We start from the raw sequence: 17,060 nt of genomic DNA on the forward strand, positions 1-17,060 counted from the left end.
AGGGCCTAATGACTGATTTCCTTATATGAACTGTTACTGAGTGAAATCTTTTGAAATTGTTGCATGTTACATTTATATTTTTGTTCTTATATTTCCATTTGAGTTCTAGTTTGTTTTCTGGCCTCCTGCTCTCTCCATGACAGAATCAACTGTAGCTCAGCAGGGGTGAGAGTTACATCTATCCCATGGTTCATGACAGGGGTTGGGTACGGTTTAGGGTGTAGGGTCAGTGGTCTGTGGAGCAGGTGGCTGTAAGACTAGCCCTGTGTTTATTTGTTAATTTTCTCCTCCTGTTGTTTTTGCTCATTTATTTATTTTGGGTGTCCTCTCCTCATCCTTCCTCCTCTCTACCCAGGCAGGTTGTTCCCAAGACCCCTGTCACAGTGGGGGTTCCCAGATGGTATGGACTCCATAACAGACCCCCTCTACTCAGAGGTGATCTCACACTTACACAGTACCACTTAGGGGATCTTATTCGGTCACGCTACCAACATAGTCTCACACTAGGTATTTCAGTTCAATTATCCTTTAAGTTTCTGTACTGTACAATATTCTTTCTCGGTTTTCACAGTATAATTTGTTCTGTGTCCCAGAATACACCATTAGCAGTGACAGGACATTTAAGTTTGGCCTACCTGGCTGGTACACACAGTACATTTGTTTTTCCTCATCTGTGAAGGGCACATACTCTTTGAAAGGGAACTGCTCCTGTGAGTGTTCAAACAGGTGTGTGTGTGTATGCTCTCTGTGTTTAACTCAGTGCTTCTCAATTACTTTCTGTTACGCCACCCCTAGGAAGAAGTAAACATTTCGTGCCCCCCAACTCTCCGCCGCGACTGTAAATAGTATAATTTGTCTATAAAATTGTTATAAGTACACCTCTACATAACATTGTATCCTTATTAACATTAAAGAAAAGAAAAAAAGAAAAAAGAAAGAAATATAGATCAACTTACAACAAAGAATAACTTTATTAACATTGTTTTTTAGTCTGTAACAGAAAAGACTTAAAGTGCATCAATTTGCCTGAAATTTAAAAAAAAAAAAATCTATCCAAACTGTAATTTTTTTTGACCATTTGATACTGAAAGATTTTATGAAATATAATCAATAAATAATAATAAATTCAAATTGATCAGCAACATTAACTCAGGAGCACAATATATGAAACACTTTGACCTATAAAACAAAAATGAATAAAACAATTTGTGCAGATTTTTTAAAATCAAAATGAGGAAGTCAGGATTAATGGCTACAATGAGCACGTTTTGCAGAGCACAGCTTTTCGAAGCGGGGTTTGAAGCATGATACTGCAACTCTCAGCTCCTGCTCAATGTTTAGCTGGGACCCGTACTTGGTCTTCAGTGCAGCAACAGCAGAGAAGCCAGTCTCACAAAGATAAGATGTTGCAAAAGGAAAAAGAATGTCCATGGCCCTCTGCCCTAAGAGTGGATACTGCCTCTCTACACTCAGCCAGAATTCACTCAGTGTCTGTGATGTGAACCTCAGTCTCAATGTGGAGTCAGACGTCATATCAATGAACTGGTCCTCCTCTGCAGAGCTGAAACCAGTTGGAGCTGGTGCATTGAAAGGATCTCTCACCCAGTCATATTGGGAACTGTTTTCAGGAAAGTACTTTTTAAAGAATCCCATCAGTGATGAAATATGCTCCTTAATATATGGAATCACTGAGGTGGCATCATAGTCAGTAGTGTCAACAAATTCATGCAGGTTCTTGAATGAATCAGTATTTCATTCATCAAGTCGCCTGCCCCACATTGCAAGCTTTCGAGTGAAAGAGCTGATCTTGTCTGTGACCTGAGGGAGGTGTTTATCTTTCCCTTGAAGCTGTAGATTTAGTTCATTTAGCTCTCCAAATATGTCACTCAGGTAGGCCAGTTTTGCCAGGAAGTTCTCATCACAAAATTTTTCTGCGAGGTCATACTTGTGCTCCTGCTCCGAAAACATTCTTATCTGCTCTCTGAGCTCAAAAACTCGGGACAAGACTTTTCCTCGTGACAGCCACCTTGCTTCACTGTGAAACAGCACAGCTTGATGTTCAGCTCCCATCTCCTCACAGATAGCAGAGAAGAATCTTGTTTTTAGTGGTCTGGTCTTTATAAAAATTGACTACACCTACAATGTCAGTCATAACCTCACTTAATTCAGAGGAAAGGTGCCTTGATGCCAGTGCTTCTCTGTGTATAACACAGTGTGTCCACTCAGCATTAGGTGAGGCCTTCTTGATGAGTGCCCAAAGTCCTTTTCTCATCCCTGCCATGGTCTGTGCACCATCACTGCAAACACCAATGCAGTTCTCCCAATTTAGCCCATTCTCAGTCAGGAAGTAGTCCAGCATTTTGAATAGCTCTTCAGCTGTGGCTCTGTCTCTGACGAATTTACAAAAAAGTAGATCCTCACACAGGGAGTTTGTCATGTCAAAACGTACATAAGCGATAAACAAACAGTCTTTGTTGATGTCAGTTGCTTCATCGAACTGTAAGGCAAAACGTTTGTCTTTGAGTTTATCTACCAGCTGTTCTTTAAGATCGTTAGCAATGTAATTTATACGTCTGGCGACAGTGTCATTGGACAGAGGGATAGTTTTTATTTTTGCAGCACTTGCGTCATCCAGCATGACAGAGACCATGTCTAATGTTGCAGGCAGTATCAGCTCCTCTGCTATGGAGTGGGGGTTTTTGCACTGAGCAATTTGGTACACCACCTTATATGATGCTAACAGTGCTCGCTGGTTTACTGAAGTAGCATTCACAAAGCAGGACGATTGTTGGCAATATTTGGCACGTTTTCGCTGAAAAAACTCAAATGGCTTATCAGCGTGATTGGGGTGTAATGTCTTTAAGTGACGCCTTCATTTATTTGGCTTTATGCTGTCCGCTGCCAACATTTTTAGACACAGTAAACATACCGGTCTTTCCTCGTCTCCCACCGTAGTCACAGTGAAGCCAAGCGCTACATACGCTTCGTCATATTTCCTCGTCTTAGCTTTCAGGAGACTTACGTTTGTCTCATTATCTCTGTCTCTCTCCGCCTTTCTTTTCATCCCTGTTAAATATTTTTCCATGGTGTCTCTTAAGGGTTTGTTATCTGCACTTCATATCTCCTGCTCTGTGCTGTGTGCTCTTGTCGGGTGCAAAAAAACCCTACTCCCTGCTGCAAAAAAAAGCATGTTCCCCGGGGTCACATGCGCCCCTCCCTGGCATCTCTCCGAGCCCCCCCAGGGGGGCGCGCCCCACTATTTGAGAAGGACTGGTTTAACTAGAGAAAACATCCTTTATTTGTCTCAGCTGTCACCTTCAGATGGACAACAGTCAACATGGTGCTTCCTCGTTAGTTCCCTGGGATGTCGTCAGGTCAAAATGTATGACCACAGTCAGAGAGGGAAATCAACCACATTTAAACAGCTATTCCATGATGTCCATGCCACCATCAAACCAGTCATTTATCCCATGTGTTTTATATCCTTTTCCACTTCCTCTTGCTTTCCTTTACATTATGGTCAAAAGTTTAAGTATGCATTTCTCACGTTTTAGCAGGATAATTTATAACAGTCATTATTCAGATCCTGCCCCATTGACTAAAGCTGTTCTGGTGTTGGCTTCCTTCCCATTCACTCTCTCTCATTCTCTTTCTCTCTCTCATTGTGTCTCAAACTTTCTCATTCTCCCCAGTGAGAGGTGGTTGAAATTTGTGCATATGAGTTTTAATGGATAGGGGTTTTGGCTGATACCCAACCTGAACAAATCAGCCATATAGATCCCTCTCACCATATACTGTACTCTCTCTGCTCTTTGAGCTGGGCTCTCCTGGAAATAGTCATTTTAATGATATCACCCGAGTCCATTTTCTGTAGAGGGCTGAAATATAGGCTTTTGTAGAGGCCCCCAATCCACAATTCTATTGTGCTATAGAATAATATTGTAGGGGTTTTAAAACGTGTTTTCTTTGTGACCAACCCAAATAATTTCAAGGTTGTAACACCAAATAGATAAAACCATGTTTTTAACTACAACCCAGGACCTACCACAAGAGGGACCGGCCATGACCTATCATTTGAAAAATGAAGTATGGTAGCCCTCCAAAAATAGAATGGTACCCCCATTCTCTCTTGACCCCCTGTTCGTGATCTGAATTCTCTTTATGCGTAGCTCTCCTCGCATGAGAGAGTAAGACTGGGGAGGAAGAGGAGGATAAGGAGGAGGAGGATGATGTTGGATATGAAGTCACTTCCTAACTAGAGGTGTAAATATAGACTTAGGGTATTGGTGGATGTTTACTTTCTAACTTATAACGTAGAGTAGCTCATTATAATACAATGGGATACCTTGGAGAAAGTTTCCATATTGTGCCGTACCATCTCATAACCCTACAGTATATACAGTACAGTACTGTATTGTCCTGGTGTGTATTATCTATTCTCTTTCTCTCTCTTTTCTCTCACTACTTCCTCTCTTTCGCTCTCTTACTCTCGCTCTCACTCACTCCTTCTGCTCTCTCTCTTTTCTCTCACTCCTTCCTCTCTCCCTCTCTCTTTTCTCTCACTCCTTCCTCTCTCCCTCTCGCTCTCTCTCTTTTCTCTCACTCCTTCCTCTCTCCCTCTCTTGCTCTCCCCCTCTCTCTCTCCCCCTTTCCCCTGTCTCGTCTGAGGTAATTTCCTGTTCCCCTTCCTAATGTTTCTCTCAACTTCCTGTCCAAGCCCCACCCTCGCCCCCCACACTGGTCTGTCCCTTTCCTGTTGCAAGCTGGGTCGTCCGTGTTCCCATTGTGTGTTTGAGTGCATCACATGAGGTGTTACAGGAAAGCTGCGTGGAGAGAGAGAACCCGACCAACTTTATCGGGATGTCAAACACGCAGTTGGGAATCCACTGACTAACGCCCCTGTGGACAGAGGCAAACAAACAATAGTTCATTATCACTACTGATGACATCCCAATGACACAACGGTGTTGGTGGTAATGCATCAATCAGTCAACTCTCTGCAGTTTATGAGCAGGGCCTGGAGGTTTTCCTCGTCAGGTGATGTTGACAGGAAAACCTCCATGCCCCATGAGCATTCAAATGAAGTCATAATAATAATACACATAGATAACTCTCTCTCACACACACACACACACACACACACACACACACACACACACACACACACACACACACACACACACACACACACACACACACACACACACACACACACGCACACACACACACACACAATGGAATATTGCCTTGATGACAGAGATTTGCACACTCTTGGCATTCTCTCAACCAGCTTCATGAGGTAGTCACCTGGAATGCATTTCAATTAACAGATGTGCCTTGTTAAAAGTCAATTTGTGGAATTACTTTCCTTCTTAATGCATTTGAGCCCATCAGTTGTGTTGTGACAAGGTAGGGGTGGTATACAGAAGGTAGCCCTATTTGGTAAAATACCAAGTCCATATTATGGCAGGAACAACTCAAATAAGCAAAGAGAAATGACAGTCCAACATTACTTTAAGACATGAAGGTCAGTCAATCTGGAACATTTCAAGAACTTTGAATGCTTCTTCAAGTGCAGTCGCAAAAAACATCAAGCGCTGTGATGAAACTGGCTCTCATGAGGACCGCCACAGGAAAGGAAGACCCAGAGTTACATCTGCTGCAGAGCATAAGTTCATTAGAGTTAACTGCATCTCAGATTGCAGCCAAAATAAATGCTTCACAGAGTTCAAGTAACAGACACATCTTAACATCAACTGTTCAGAGGAGATTGCATGAATCAGGCCTTCATTGTCGAATTTCTGCAAGAAACCACTACTAAAGGACACCAATAAGAAGAGGAGACTTGCTTGTGCCAAGAAACACGAGCAATGAACATTAGACCAGTGGAAATTTGTCCTTTGGTCTGATGAGTCCAAATTTTTGGTTCCAACCGCCGTGTCTTTGTGAGACGCAGAGTAGGTGAACGGATGATCTCTTTATGTGTGGTTCCCACGGTGAAGCATGGAGGAGGAGGTGTGATGGTGTGGGGGTACTGTAAATAAATACCAATGAACATATATTCATTAAAATATTCATTAATTCATTATTTTGATGAATTTATTCATACTGTTTCATCCTTCCACAAGATATAGTCCCACACAAATCTAGGGTTGCTACCCAAGCCGGCTGGTGGTTCAGTCTTTTTGTTCTGTATCTATGGACGCGACCCAGTCGTTCATTCTAAATGTTCCATGGCAACGTTCTTATCCCTTGCTTGCTAGCTAGCCAACTACGGCTAACTTACAGTCACATCAAGCAATGCAGCCAGAATAACAACAGTAGCTGCATTTGTTTAAGCTGTTTTCTAGTGACATTTACCTGGATACATCCATAACAATGAGCTAATGAGGCGCAATTTCTACTGGCATAGAAAATGTGGTCTTTTGTCAGGACACTGTTGTTCAGAGGAGCTAGCCAACAACACAGCTAACCCAATGTCTTCAAACTGAAGCTGGAAAGACTGCAAAGTAGCTGCACTTCGTTTCGTTTTACCTTTTTTCAATTGACATTTCTTTGTATATATCCATTAAAAAGATGCCAGCTGATTCCTGACTTCGACTGGGTGAGAAACGCTGCCTGCCTGTCTGTCTGTCTTGTCCCGACTCACAACACATTCATTACAATGGGACAGTGTTATGTAATTTAGTAATTCATGTTCATAAATTGCAATTATCTTTTTAGATCTGAAACCCAGAGGTTTTAAAGTTCTGGTTTAAATGAAACAGACAGAATTCCCATCTCACAATTAGTCAGATCCAATTTTATTTGCGAGAGCTCTCCCGTGCATATACAAAAACGTTCCTTTTATACTATTCTCTTAACCTACACACATACATACACACTAATATTTGGATTTTCTCCTGAAGTCTCACCACAGTTTATTACCACTCAGCTGACAGTTCCATTCCCCCCCAGATACGGGAAACCTGGAGGGGCTCTCCCTGTCTTATCTTATCTCCCCAGAGTTATAGCTGGGTCGGTTCAAACATCGGTTAACGAGTCTCTTGTTTTCTTTCGGCACACACATACATTCCTTTCTTCCACAATGGTTATCATTTTTAATTACCCCTTGTCCGTGCTACATAACCTCTAATCCTAATGGTTATCATTTTTAATTACCCCTTGTCCATGCTACATAACCTCTAATCCTAATGGTTATCATGTTTAATTACCCCTTGTCCATGCTACATAACCTCTAATCCTAATGGTTATCATTTTTAATTACCCCTTGTCCATGCTACATAACCTCTAATCCTAATGGTTATCATGTTTAATTACCCCTTGTCCGTGCTACATAACCTCTAATCCTAATGGTTATCATGTTTAATTACCCCTTGTCCATGCTACATAACCTCTAATCCTAATGGTTATCATGTTTAATTACCCCTTGTCCATGCTACATAACCTCTAATCCTAATGGTTATCATTTTTAATTACCCCTTGTCCATGCTACATAACCTCTAATCCTAATGGTTATCATGTTTAATTACCCCTTGTCCATGCTACATAACCTCTAATCCTAATGGTTATCATGTTTAATTACCCCTTGTCCATGCTACATAACCTCTAATCCTAATGGTTATCATTTTTAATTACCCCTTGTCCATGCTACATAACCTCTAATCCTAATGGTTATCATGTTTAATTACCCCTTGTCCATGCTACATAACCTCTAATCCTAATGGTTATCATGTTTAATTACCCCTTGTCCATGCTACATAACCTCTAATCCTAATGGTTATCATGTTTAATTACCCCTTGTCCATGCTACATAACCTCTAATCCTAATGGTTATCATGTTTAATTACCCCTTGTCCATGCTACATAACCTCTAATCCTTATGGTTATCATGTTTAATTACCCCTTGTCCGTGCTACATAACCTCTAATCCTAATGGTTATCATGTTTAATTACCCCTTGTCCATGCTACATAACCTCTAATCCTAATGGTTAAGTTCCTGGGTAGAATTATTTAATCATTTATCTTAAACCTTGATAAAATATTTTAACAGACAGCTGGAGATCAAATTTGAATATTGAAACAAGGTTGCAAATGTCTGCGAGACAGACAGCAAGGTTTATTTGTAGGGGTAGGATGAGAATCCTGGTGGAGGCTGTAGAGAAGTGTTGGACTTAGTATCACCTGTTGTCCCCTCCTCCTTTCTCTTTTGATCCATTGTAGTTCACCAGCTGAGGTATGTTCTCAGTACAGGCCTGAGTCTGAGTCTAACGGTGGATCATGTTTCTAAGACGTGAAATCCATAGATTAGAGCCTAATGAATTTATTTCAATTGACTGATATCCTAATGAATTATAACTCGGTAAAATCTAAGATATTGTTGCATGTTGTGCTTATATTTTTGTTCAGTATTGTGACGAGTGCGCTGAGTGTCGGGAAGCAAGTTCAGCGAGTGAGTGTTTTAATAATAAACACAACTAAATACAAAACAAGAAACACAAACAACGCACAGACATGACACTGGAACAGAAACAATGACGCCTGGGGAAGGAACCAAAGGGAGTGACATATATAGGGAAGGTAATCAAGGAGGTGATGGAGTCCAGGTGAGTCTGATGACGCGCAGGTGCGCGTAATGATGGTGAGCAGCCTGGTGACCTAGAGGCCAGCAAGGGAGCACATGTGACAAGTATACTTTGTTTGGACTGACAGATGTTTTTGATTGACACAATAAAAGGGAAGGAGCAGTTCAGAGAAGGGATGGTTATGCCAATCATTTTACAGAGAAAAGTGTATATGTGAACTATGATATTATTCGTCCATGACCCATGAAATAAGTCATTATTATGCAGTGCTTTCGGAAAGTAAGACCCCTTGACTTTCTCCACATTTTGTTAGTTACAGCCTTGTTCTAAAATTCATTCACAAAAAAAATTGCTCATCAATCTATACACAATACCCCATATGACAAAGTGAAAATAAGTTTTTAGAAATGTTTGCAAATGTATTAAAAATAAAAACGGACCCATCACATTTACATAAGTATTCAGACCCTTTGCTATGAGACTCAAAATTGAGCTCAGGTGCATCCTGTTTCGATTGATCCTCCTTGAGATGTTTCTACAACTTGATTGGAGTCCACCTGTGGTAAATTCAATTGATTGGACATGATTTGGAAAGGCGCACACCTGTCTATATGAGGTCCCCCAGTTGACAGTGTATGTCAGAGCAAAAACCAAGCCATGAGGTGGAAGGAATTGTCTGTAGAGCTCGGAGACAGGATTGTGTCAAGACACAGATCTGGGGAAGAGTAACAAAAAAATGTCTGCAGTAATGAAGGTTCCCAAGAACACAGTGGCCTCCATCATTCTTAAATGGAAGAAGTTTGGAAACATCAAGACTCTTCCTAGAGCTAGCCGCCCGGCCAAACTGAGCAATCGGGGGAGAATGGCCTTGGTCAGGGAGGTGACCAAGAACCCAATGGTCACTCTGACAGAGCTCCAGAGTTCCTCTGGGGAGATGGGAGAACCTTCCAGAAGGACAACCATCTGCAACACTCCACCAATCAGGCCTTCATGGTAGAGTGGCCAAACGGAAGCTACTCCTCAGTAAAAGGCACATGACAGCCCGCAGGGAGTTTGCCAAAAGGCACCTAAAGAACTCTCCGACCATGAGAAACAAGATTCTCTGGTCTAATGAAACCAAGATTGAGCTATTTGGCCTGAATGTCAAGCGTCACGTCTGGAAGAAACCTGGCACCATCCCTACGGTGAAGCATGGTGGTGGCAGCATCATGCTGTGGGGATGTTTTTCAGCAACAGGGACTGGGAGACTAGTCAGGATCGAGGGAAAGATGAACGGAGCAAAGTACAGAGAGATCCTTGATGAAAACCTGCTCCAGGACCTCAGACTGGGGCAAAAGTTCACCTTCCAACAGGACAACGACCCTAAGCACACAGTCAAGACAACACAGGAGTGGTTACGGGGCAAGTCTCTGAATGTCCTTGAGTGGCCCAGCCAGAGTCCGGACTTGAACCCAATTGAACATCTCTGGAGAGACCTGAAAATAGCTGTGCAGCGATGCTCCCCGTCCAACCTGACAGAGCTTGAGAGGATCTGCAGAGAAGAATGGGAGACACTGCCCAAATACAGGTTTGCCATTCTTGTAGCGTCATACCCAAGAAGACTCAAGGCTGTAATCACTGCCAAAGGTGCTTCAACAAAGTACTGATGTAAATGTCATATTTCAGTTTTATTTTTAATATATTTGCAAAAATGTCAAATTGTTTTGCTTTGTCATTATGGGGTATTGTGTGTAGATTGAGGGGGGGAAACAATTTAATCCATTTTAGAATAAGGCTGCAATGTAATTGTTTTTTTGAAAAAGTCAAGGGGTCTGAATATTTTCTGAATGCACTGTATGTTACACAAAACCAGGTATTAATGAATCTTGGGGACGTAAATCTATCTGTTCTATATATGCCTCTATACAAAGTATATATGCACGTGTACTGTGTGCGTGTGTGTACATCTATGTGACACATCTCATCAGTGCCACTGCTGTTGACCCCCTCCTGTCTCAGCCTCCAGTATCTATGCTGCAATAGTCTGTGCCGGGGGGCTATCTGGTGTAATTTTCCTGTCTTATCTGGTGTCTTGTGTGAATTTAAGTATGCTCCCTCTAATTATTTCTCCCTCCCCTCCCAGAGGACCTGAGCCCTAGGACCATGCCTCAGGACTACCTGGTCTGATGACTCCTGACCAGTTCACAGGATGCGCTACCTTGTCCTGGACCTGCTGTTTTCGCCTCTCTTTCTCTCTCTCTCTACCTCTGAATGCTCGGCTATGACAAGCTAACTGACATTACGCCTGAGGTACTGACCTGTTGCACCCTCTACAACCACTGTAATTATTATTTGACCCTGCTGGTCATCTATGAACGTTTGAACATTTTGAAGAACAATATGGCCTTAATGGCCATGTACTTATATTCTCCACCCGGCACAGCGATAAGAGGACTGGCCACCCCTCAGATGTTCCTCTCTAAGTTGCTTCCTAGGTTCCTGCCTTCCTAGGGAGTTTTTCCTAGCCACTGTGCTTCTACATCTGCATTGCTTGCTGTTTGGGATTTTAGGCTGGGTTTCTGTATAGCACTTTGTGACATCTGCTGATATAAAAAGGGCTTTATAAATACATTTGATTGTTTGACGTTCTGACTCCCCACTTTGAGATCTTAGGGTTTATCTTCCTGTTCATGTTTTGGAGGCAGTTGGGGTCACATTTCCGTTTTGTTACTTTAATATTAAAAGGTCATGTTTTTATTTTTTTGTAGCAATAATGTTGTATGATCAGAACATTCAGTAAAGAAGCAAAATTGTGACAAGTTACAAAGCAGGTCTGGTATCTCAGTTGAATGAGAGCCCTGGGACTCCCTGACTGACTGGCTGCTATGGAAGGTGACCTGGCTGTTTATTACATAATCTGGCTCTTCTGAGATCAGTGGGCTCTTTTAATCAGCTGCTGTGTGACAGGTAAACAATAGAGCCGTAGAGATCAATCGGGTGATGTGGCCCCCTTCGGCAGCCCTGGGACTAACTGACTTCCACCTGCCTCTCTCCTGCCGCCTCACTTTTTTAATTTGTAATTTTATTTAAATGTAACCTTTATTTAACTTAGCAAGTCAGTTAAGAACAAATTCTTATTTACTGTGACGGCCAAACCCAGACGATGCTGGGCCAATTGTGCGCCGCCCTATGGAACTCTCAATCACGGTCGGATGTGATACAGCCTGGAATCGAACCAGGGACTGTAGTGACACCTCTTGCACTGAGATGCAGTGCCTTAGACCGCTGCACCACTCGGGAACAACTTGACACTTCCTGGTCACTGGCCTGGCTGTAAATCTGCCAACACAGGGCCTCTGCTTCATGAAGGAAGAAGCCAAACAAAGGGCCTGTGGTTTTGTCTTCCTCTCTGTGGGTATGTGTAAAGCTGTTTTTCCTAACGCAGAGGGACCAAGTGGTGGTCATTATGTTCCAGGATCAGTGCACTTCCTCGAGGGCCGCGGTGGTGGTGGTGGGGGTTAATGATGAAACACAGGCCTTCTTGCAGGCAGAGATAAGACGAAAGAGGAAGCCTGAAAGCTGAGCGGGCACATCCCAACAAGCACTCCTCTCCCCCTCCCGGACCCATCTACTCTTGGCAGCGTCTGCCTCTGTTATCAAAAGGGATCTGCACAAACACTCCAGACAGATTGGAAAAATAAACAGCCACATTTCCTTTATCTCTCTTTCATTGAGCAACAGATTTTCAGGAAGAAAATAAAGTGGAACGATTTTCAGTAACTCAGGTTCAGTGTTGAACACCACAACATGTTTACATTACACATGCCCTTTCACGATCTTCCTATATATTTTAATCCTAGTTCTTACTCTAATTTCCGCTTCCATTTCAGGTTTAGTTCATTTCAGGTTGTGTTATTGGCAATGGAGAAATCCATTTGCATCACCAAAACGTGCCAAAACAACAGCAAATGAAATAAGTTGAACAAAATAGATACAGTGCATTTAGAAATTATTCAGACCCTTTCACTTTTTCCACATTTTGTTACGTTACATCCTTATTTTAAAATGAATGAAATATTTTTTTCCCTCATCAATCTACACACAATACCCCATAATGAGAAAGCGATAACAGGTTTTTAGAATTTTTGCACATTTATTACAAGTAAAAAACATGAATACCTTATTTATATAAGTATTCAGACCCTTTGCTATGAGACTCAAAATTGAGCTCAGGTGCATCCTGTTTCCATTGACAATCCTAATTTGTTGTTTCTACAATTTGATTGGAGTCCACCTGGGGTAAATTCAATTGATTGGACATGATTTGGAAAGACACACACCTGTCTATATAAGGTCCCACAGTTGAAAGTGCATGTCAGAGCAAAAACCAAGCCATGAGGTCGAAGGAATTGTCTGTAGAGCTCCGAGACAGGATTGTGTCGAGGCACAGATCTGGGGAAGGCTACCAAAACATTTCTGCAGCAGTGAAGATCCCCACGAACACAGTGGCCTCCATCATTTTTAAATGGAAGACGTTTGGAAACACCAAGACTCTTCCTAGAGCTAGCCGCCCGGCCAAACTGCGCAATCGGGGGAGAAGGGCCTTAGTCAGGGAGGTGACCAATAACTCAATGGTCACTCTGACAGAGCTCCAGAGTTCCTCTGTATAGATGGGAGAATCTTCCAGAAGGACAACCATCTCTGCAGCACTCCACCAATCAGGCTTTTACGGTAGAGTAGCCAAATGGAAGCCACTTTTCAGTAAAAGGCTTGGAGTTTGCCAAAAGGCACCTAAAGGACTCTCAGACCATGAGAAACAAGATTCTCTGGTCTGATGAAACCAAGATGGAACTCTTTGGCCTGAATGCCAAGCGTCACGTCTGGAGGAAACTTGGCACCATCCCTACGGTGAAGCATGGTGGACTGTGACTGGGAGACTAGTCAGGATCGAGGGAAAGATGAACGGAGCAAAGTGCAGAGATCCTTGATGAAAACCTGCTCCAGAGCGCTCAGGACCTCAGACTGGGGCGAAGGTTCACTTTCCAACAGGACAACGACCCTAAGCACACAGCCAAGACAACACAGGAGTAGCTTCGGGACAAGTCTCTGAATGTCCTTGAGTGGCCCAGCCAGAGCCCCGACTTGAACACGATCGAACATCTCTGGAGAGACCTGAAAATAGCTGTGCAGCAACACTCCCCATCCAACCTGACAGAGCTTGAGAGGATCTGCAGAGAAGAATGGGAGAAACTCCCCAAATACATGTGTGCCAAACTTGTAGCATCATACCCAAGAAGACTTGAGGTTGTAATCGCTGTCAAAGGTGCTTCAACAAAGTACTGAGTAAAGGGTCTGAAAATGTATGTAAATGTGATATTTCAGTTTTTTTAATTTTATAAATGTGGGAGAAAAAAAATTAAAACTGTTTTTGCGTTGTCAATAAGCGGTATTGTGTGAAGATTGATAGGGAAAAAAAACAATTTGATCAATTTTAGAATAAGGCTGTAACGTAACAAAATGTGGAAAAAGTATTTCCGAATGCACTGTATGTCTGGATTTGATTAGAGCTTTCATTGAACATTCAAGCTTGATGCTACCTGACCCTGATGAGCCATACATTAAATACATTTTATGAGCCCAAGACCAAAAAAGCCCAAATGATTGTGCTGTTATCTAATACATATATGATATATGCTACTGCTGTCACACCCTGACCATAGTTTGCTTTGTATGTTTTATGTTTTGTTTGGTCAGGGTGTGATCTGAGTGGGCATTCTATGTTGTATGTCTAGTTTGTCTGTTTCTGTGTTTGGCCTGATATGGTTCTCAATCAGAGGCAGGTGTTAGTCGTTGTCTCTGATTGGGAACCATATTTAGGTAGCCTGTTTTGTCATTGTGGGTTGTGGGTGATTGTCTATGTGTAGTGTTTAGTGTCAGCACTATTTGTTATTTAGCTTCACGGTCGTCGTTTATTGTTTTTGTATTAGTTTCGTTAAGTGTTCTCTGTCTATCAAAATCAAGATGAACACATACCACGCTGCGTATTGGTCCTCCGATCCTTCTCGATTCTCCTCGTCAGATGAGGAGGACGAAGACAGTCGTGACAACTGCACATTACACATGACAGAAAAACATAAAAGCCCATAGATGTAGCTAGCTATATGCTCTTTTGGGTAAATAAATTAAACTAGATCCAGTAGGCTTATTTATTTGAGTGTGGACTGTATTTTTTTAATTTCACCTTTATTTAACCAGGTAGGCAAGTTGAGAACAAGTTCTCATTTACAACTGCGACCTGGCCAAGATAAAGCAAAGCAGTTCGACACATGTAACAACACAGAGTTCAAATGGAGTAAAACAAACATACAGTCAATAATACAGTATAAAAATAAGTCTATATACAATTCATTAATTATTATTAATTATTAATTAATTATTAATGTACCTTATTATATGTCTGGAATTACGCACATCATTCAAACCATGATAATACAGGGAGAGAACATGCTATTCTGGTGCAGAACATGCGGACTACAAAGTTACAAGTATAGGCTAGCAATTTTGATTGTAATTTTGAAATATTACATTTGTATAATTAGTAGGCTAATGCATATATACCTTTCATAATATTTCCGCTAATGTTATTAGCCTACTTCCTCTTTCTCTCTGTATTGTTGCTTCATTCCTTCCTTGCTTTCAACAGTTAAATTAAATACGTTTCGTGGTCATTATCTTCATCATTCTAATGACATCCTTGAATACTATAGAACTAGAATTAGATGCAGAAGGCTTTCACTTCACCATCGCATGTTCACTCTTCTTTCAAACTACCCTTGAGTTCTATTGGCTGCTGTATTTAACATTCCACAAACAAGAGCTTCCGTCCGTCTTCGAATAGTCTATTGGTATAAGAAATGCACAAAAAGATAATGTCCAGCAAGTTATTCTAGTCTAGCTTTTCCTGCATGGGACTCCAAGAGCTAAGGAGCCTTTTTTAAGGAGAGAGGCCAGCGGAGCACAGGTGTGTGTGTATTGCGCGAGAGACAGAGGCTGTAAGTTAGAAGCTTATTATGCATAACCCCTCATTAATTAGCTAAATATAAGGCTAATACTGCATTGAATGTAATACCTAGGCTAGGACAGCTCCAGTGTATATATAGGACTATATATACATCTAGAACAGGATGATTTATTTTGGATGTAATTTGAATGGAGTTGATGGAGCAAGGGAAAGACTGCGACAGAGTGCTCGTGCGTGCTCTGATTTAAAGCAACGGTATTCGAGTGATAGGCTTCTTCTTTTTTTAAACTCTGCAGCTGCAATTAAAAAAATATATCTTTACAATAAAAATAAGGTGACCCCCAAAAGCCAGATGGAGATGGATAAATTAGATGTGCATTCGGACTTTATAATACTGTAGCATAGGCTATGCTGCAGCAAATGTATGCCTACCTGTCACAACAATAAATAAAGTTACCACGATGAGGTCTACATGCGTTGTGAACTGCGTTCCATACTGAGATGGGCTGTCTGTCCCCAGGCTAGACGTTGATGATTCATCACACAGAGGATGTAGAGAAGCCAGATTTAGACATTGCATATCATTTAACAGTTCCATTTCACACCATGCTGTTCATATAAATAATTTATTAAAATTGACTCGTTTTTCACAGTTATTTATCCCAGGAAAAGGGAGTGGTTATGGGCTGTAAATCTCGGTAACCGGGTTCCCGCCATTCAACCCTATTTCTCACTCATCATTATTCACGATTCTTTCAGGACTATCTTTAATCATGGTAGCATCCACATGAATGTATACTGAACAAAAATATAAACGCAACATGCAACAATTTCAAAGATTTTACTGAGTTACAGTTCATATCAATTTAAATGAATTAATTAGGCCCTAATCTATGGATTTCACATGACTGGGCAGGGGTGCAGCCATGGGTGGGCCTTGGAGGGCACAGGCCCACCCACTTGGCAGCCAGGCACAGCCAATCAGAATAATTTTTACCCACAAAAATGCTTTATTACAGACAGAAATACTCCTTTTATTTCAGCTCATAAAACATGGGACCAACATTTTACATGTTGCATTTGTAGTTTTGTTCAGTGTAGAAGTGTTTAGAAATGTACAGAGCCAAAAGAAGAAAAAATGCTCACTGTCCCAATAATTAAGGAGGTCACTGTATGTCTGGCAAGCGGCGAGCCTCAACTCTGGGGGGTTGAACCATAGATGGTGGATATGTACGTGCAAGCACGGTTTAACTTTTCTATTATTTGTCTTTAAGCATTTCACTGTTAGTTCACACCTGTTGTTTTACGAAGCATGTGACAAATAAAATGTGTCTGTATGTCTGTCTCTGATGTCACAGTCTAAAGTGCAAGGTTGGACAATTTATTAAATGTCATTCTTCATAGCGGAAAATAAACATAAACGTTTGTAAATATATATTATTGACAACATTTGTTAAGAACATTGGTCATCCAA

This window comes from Salvelinus namaycush, chromosome 31 (assembly GCF_016432855.1).
Source record: "Salvelinus namaycush isolate Seneca chromosome 31, SaNama_1.0, whole genome shotgun sequence".
In the NCBI taxonomy this organism is placed as follows: Eukaryota; Metazoa; Chordata; class Actinopteri; order Salmoniformes; family Salmonidae; genus Salvelinus; species Salvelinus namaycush.